This window comes from Pteropus alecto, unplaced genomic scaffold (assembly GCF_000325575.1).
Source record: "Pteropus alecto unplaced genomic scaffold, ASM32557v1 scaffold125, whole genome shotgun sequence".
NCBI classification, from domain to species: domain Eukaryota; kingdom Metazoa; phylum Chordata; class Mammalia; order Chiroptera; family Pteropodidae; genus Pteropus; species Pteropus alecto.
The window spans coordinates 5873008-5879202 of NW_006436888.1; the positions used below are offsets into that span (position 1 = coordinate 5873008).

Consider the following 6195-nt stretch of genomic DNA (forward strand, 5'->3'; position numbering starts at 1 on the left):
AGAGATTAAGTCGTTTTATTCATGATCATAATAAGGGGTGGTGGAGCCAGGATTCAAACCCATCAACATCTGGCCCCAAAACTCAAGCTCTTCAGCATAGTCGGGTTTACCCTATAATACAGACAACAAACAAACAGAAATGGACTAAGTACTAAGCACCAAAAAAGGAAGAAGGAAAAAAAGCATTTGGAATTCCTTTCTGTTCTTTTGTAATTTTCGATTTCTCAGTTGCAGTCGACATACAATGCCGTACTACGCCGCCATCATGACTGGAACTCTGCATTTGGAAATTCATCAACGGCAAGGTAGCGGTCTAAGTGGCTGACCCCGCCAAGTTCATTCTCTCTTCTGCAAACATCTCAGTTTGAGAAACATTACTTTAAAAGTTCATTCTCCCACACACTTTACATCGAAATTAGATCATACTCTCATCGTGGCCAAGAATGTGTGCACTTCAACTAAGAGATACAATTTACAAAAAGAGAAAAGATTATTTAGTTTATAGCTAAAGAGATTACTTGGCAGCCATTTCAGGCTCTTAGTCCACACTTGGCAATCAGAGAAACAGAAGCTGCTATCTTTTTAAAAAGGTTTGTTTCCTTTTTTTCCCCTTCAATTGGGACTCTGTCTCCAATTTTCTAAAAAGGAAAATGAGTAAAGACTAAGAACTTGATTTTTACTCCCCTCGCTTGCTACTTTTTTGACTGTTTCGAGTTCTGCAGCAAGTCAACCATTAGGGAAGCTGGGATTTGAGGTTTGAATTTAATCCTAATATATAAATGTGTCCGCATTTGCCTATGTAGGAATGGGACCTTCAGTTCGAACTCTTAACACACATTAAACCTTCGAGTTTCTACTGAGCCTCTCATAGGCCTTCGCGCATGTCGCCCCATCCACCAACTTTGCTCATCTTAGCTCCCTGCCCTCTTTTTAGACCATTTAAATGGATATGCACAAAGTTTTGAAATAAGTGATCATAAAAGCAGGATGGTCTGCAATGCTCTAAATTAAATGTTCTCAGCCCCGACTTATGGGCACAGAGCAGTAAGCAGGGAGAGAACCGAGAATGGGCCCCCCTTGGCTGTCACAGTATTTCTCAATCATCCGCAAGAAGTCAACTGGAAAAGAAAAACGTTTCCGCATCACTGACGGCCTCAGGAGGTTGTGGTCTGAAGGAACAATAAAATACAGCCTTCTGAGACGAGGCGCCTCCGAGGAAGAAGCTCAGCATTCAGATCTATAATAGTTATAAAAATAGCTGACTGTGTTTGTAGCTAAAAATTAACCTATTTATTCATGATGCATTTCTCTGTATAAGAGCTAGAAGATGTTTTTTTTTTTATTTTTTGGTCTTCTTTAAAGGCAATATGTCAGCAATTTCCTTCTGCCCATGTAATGTTGACAGGTAACATGCTCGTTTTACAAATGATTGAAAGGTACAGAAATAATCTCCAAAAGCTATAAACCCACCAGTGAAGTGAGGAGAAACCAGAAACGAGGTCTGACAACCAACTATCTCTCTATCCTTCTCTCTATCCCTCTCTCTCTCTCTCTCTCTCTCTCTCTCTCTTTCATCTCTATCTCTGTCTATGGATCTATGACACACACACACACACACACACCCTACATAAAAAGCCTTTCAAGGAATCACAAGGCTGGAGGTTTTGGAGGTACCCTGTTTTTTCAGCACAGTCCAGTCCGCCCGTTTACTTTCTACCTTTCCGTTGGTGGCAATTTATCCAACGTGCCTAGTTTTCAACAAAACAGTGTAAATCGTTTAAACCACCATAATAAAAAGTAACAGACGATACAAAAGGACAGACGGAGCCCGTGTCCTGGAAGTCAGAAGCAGCACTGTTCCTTTAGCCCCTCCTGGGTCCCACAGGACTTGGAAATGACAGAAACGATACTCTGGCCCACGTCTCCTTATTCTCTGAGAGAGATTTTTCCCAACGGTTCCTTGCAGACTTGGGGGCAGGGAGAAATGGATGGGCCTCAGCGTCTTCGCTTAGCAGCTGTGTAGCTGTGTAGCTGCAGGCGGGTAACATGAGCCCCCTGAATTTCAGTTTCTTCATCTTTCCGGTGAGATGGGTGATAGCATCTGCCACAGGAGTTCTGGGGAGAAGGAGAGGAGGCTGCAGTCTGCAGCGCTGAACCCAGCCAGGGAGAGGCCAGAACGGAGAGGGAGGCAGACGAGACTGAGGAGCTATAAACACGGAGGAATCTGTGAGGAAGCAGAAAGTGCTGGGCTCTGGGAGGGGAGTAATGGCAGCTTGGAGCCGAGGAGGTGTGGTCAGGGGTGGAGGAGAGGCTGGGGAAGAGGTCTGGACTTAGCTGTGGTCCTCTCGTCCCCACTTCGATCACTACCTGCCCTGCGCTAGGGGGTGCGGGAGCGATTTCAGGGGGGGCACAGAGGTCTGGTGTGAGGAAGAGCCTGACCCCAAATGCTCCCTTCTGATCTTCCATTTGCTAAGGGTCAGGTGATTATAACCAAGGGAAAAAAAATGCCGGGGAAAGAACAAGGAGTTTTCTTGAAAGGCTGGGTGACCTGTGGGGATGGCAAACGGGCACTTATGAGACCTATAATTTAATGCCAGCAGCTCTCCCCTCTGAGATGCCCCACCAACACACACACACGCACACACACACACACACACGCACACACACACGCACACTCACTCACTCATCAGGAGGGCAAAAACTAGGACCTGAACTTTAGCGCTTACTACACATCACCATTGTCACCATACACATCACCATTGTCACCAGGCAGTTTATAACGCTCGGGGAGATGGGAGCTCATGAGAAAATAAATACATATCTAAGGAGTGCAACAGCTATAAATCAGAGACCATCAAGTGAATGCCTCAGAGGAAGCAGAAGGAATGGACTAGACATAAGAAAAATTTTAAATACGCATAATAAATATCTTCAAAGAGATAGACCATTAGGAACAAGTACTAGATAGAATAAGCAGTTATTTAGAAAAATGAATTGGAGCTACATGGTTGTACAGGAGAATGCATATGAAGAAGAAATTAGTGAACCAGAGGATCGGATTGAGAAACTCCACCAGAAGACATCAAGAAGGGACAATGAGGGAAAACATTTAAAAAAGAGAAAAAGATATATATATGTGTGTGTGTGTGTGTGTGTGTGTGTGTGTCTATATATTGACACATAAATATACATACATACATAGAAATGATGCTGAATAATGCTGAATCACTGAATTACGCAATGCAGTGACTTTGAAAATTGGCATCTCAAATGTAGAGAAAAAGTAATTGGGGAAGTTACTAAAAGTAGGAAAAGATATTACAAGAAAAAACTACAAATCGATATCCCTTTTGATGCAAATATTAAATACAAGTAGATGCAAATATTCTGAACAAAGTTTTAGCAAATCGACTCAAACAATACATAAAAAAGAATAAGACAGGATGTCCTAGTGGGATTTCTCTCACAAGGTTTGTTTAACACTCAAAATTCATCAGTGCGGTGCTCGCTTCAGCCGCACGTGGACTAAAATTGGAACTCGAGAGATTAGCACGGCCCCTGCACAAGGATGACATGCAAATTTGTGAAGCGTTTCATATTTTTCTGGGTGAAAAAGGTGAAGGGATTTAGAAGTACAAATTGGTAGTTACAAAATAGTAAGGGGAATGTAAAGTACAGCATTGAGAATATAGCCGATAACATTGCAATACTATGTATGATGCCAGGTGGGTGCTACACTAATCAGGGGGAATCACTTTCAAATTATAAAAATGTCTAACCACGGTGCTGTACACCTGAAACTCATATAAAATAATATTAAATGTCAACTTATTGAAAAAAATTATATCGACCAGTGAAATTCACCATATTAATAGCCTAAAATAAAAAACTATATTGAGGAGTTCTCGATAGATGTAGAACATGCATTTGACAAAAATCCAAAATCCAACATCAGATGGAATATTTATAGCTACAATATCTGTAACAGTCTCAAACTGGTAACAACCCAAGTATCCATCAACAGTAAAATGGATAAAAAATATTTTGGTATATTTATACAGTGAAATATATATAGCAATGAAAATGAATGAATCATAAGTAATACAGCAATACTGACTCTACTTGCTCTTATGATGGAATATCAAGCAAGAAAAGCCAAATTTAAGTATATTAATATAACAGTCCAAGACAGGCGAACTTAAACTATATGGTTTAGGGATATATGCCTAAGTGACAAAACTATAAAGAAAAGCAAGGAAATGATTACCATAGAAACCAGGATGATGCTTACCTTTGGATGGGGTTGGGAGGATTGTGATGGAGAACACGCACTGAATGGGCTTCTGAGATATTGGAAATGTTCTGTTTCTTTGCCTGAGTGGTAGTCATACAAGTGAAGCTTTATAATAATTAATTAGCTGTACATCTATTTCTTATGCATTTTTCTGAACCGGTATAACATTCCATAACAAAATGGTAGGGAAGAGAACAAGGAAAAAGATATGTTAGCCAAATATCAACCGAAACAACACAAAAATAGCAATTTAATAATTAAGAAGATAGAAATTAATATGAACAACTTCATAAGAGACAAAGAGGCAAAAGATAATATGAAATATAATAATTATGAGTATATCTTCCATAAAACACGGCCTCAAAACCACAGAGAAAAATAGATACATCCATAATTGTAATAGAGATTTTATTTTACAGTCTTAGAAATAAATAGATCCACCAGAAATCAGAAAAAAAGTGAGCAAAAATAGGATTTCAATGACATAATCAATAATTTGGAATTAATAAATACGTGTAGAACTTTATACCTGATAAACAGAGACTATACAGTGAGATACATGGAACAGTTGCAAAACTTAACCATGTGTAAGGCCACAGGGAAGCGCTGACAGATTCCTCCAGATCAACATCATTTTGACAATTGTTCTCAGAGCACAACACAATAAAATGAGAAATAAATGTTAAATTGATTTCATTATAACTCCAGATGCGTGAATAGAAAATCTAAAAGTATTACTAAATAACACTTGAAAATAAAATCATAAAAGGTATCACGAAAGACATAGCAATGAGTGACAGTATGAGTAACACACGTCAGAATTGGTGGAATATAGTTAAAAACAATACTGTAGAAAAATGTATAACTTTAAATACAAGTATTAGAAAAGAAAACAGAAAATATGTAACTGTTCAATTCAAGAGGCCAAAAAAAGAACAAACTCAGAGAACAGAAGGAGAGGGGGTAAAAAGGCGAAGAACAAAGATTTCAATAAACAAAATTAACCAAATTGAGAGTTAGTTTTTATCAGGATAGTGGTTGCCTCTGGGGTTTTGGGGGGAAATGATAAAGAAAGAGGGAAGGAGGGGGCTCTGGGTGCCCGTGATGTTGTCTGTCAGGTGCTAATTGTTTGGCTGTGTCTGTGAAAGGTGGAGCTGTAGGCTTAGGAAATGTACACCTTTCTGTATGTACATTGTGCTTCGCTAAGAAATACAATAGCTGGTTCTTTGAAAAAAAACTAAGCTAGAGACAAAAATAATAAAGAAAAAGAGAAAAGATGTAAATAAATACAATTTATACTGAAAAAGAGAAAACCATTACAGACATAAACATTATAAAAGGGAATATTTTGTTCAATGCTTTGTCTAGGTAACCATTCAAGAAAGCGACATGGTCCTTAGACCATCCTCCTGCCCCAACTGTAGCTCACGACAAAAAGGCCCAGGTTTAGATTGCTTTATGGGAGCTCTACCGGCCTTTCAAAGTGTAAGTGATCCGTGTCATCTACAATTGGTTCCAGAAAAACAGAAAAAGAGGAAAGATCGAATCTCATCTTCTCAGCGGGTCTTGCCTGTCTACGCTAAATAAAACTGAATCCCTGTTTTATTTGCTTAGCATTTCCCACCATCCATCATACTATTATTTTACTTATTTGTTTATTATCTGTCTCCTCTCACTAGACTCTAAATCCCACGATGACAGGATTTTTGTAGTACTCCAACACCTGGAACAGTGTTTGGCACATAGCGGTTCTCATTAATACCTTTCAAATATTTATTCAATTAATTAAATATCTTCAACTAATTTTACAAAGCTAATACAACCTTTAATTACAAAATTGGATAAGAATAAAATGTCGAAAAGGAAAGCATGAGTTCATTTTTTTTGGGATTTTTGCTCTT

General features: G+C 38.9%; 1 non-coding gene across 1 annotated transcript; it reads left to right on the forward strand.

The window, feature by feature from the left end:
• Positions 1 to 3501: 3501 nt before the first annotated feature.
• LOC112481815 lies at positions 3502 to 3603 on the forward strand. The gene has a single exon (XR_003047050.1). It is a non-coding gene; the product is annotated as a U6 spliceosomal RNA (small nuclear RNA).
• The last annotated feature ends 2592 nt before the right edge of the window (positions 3604 to 6195 follow it).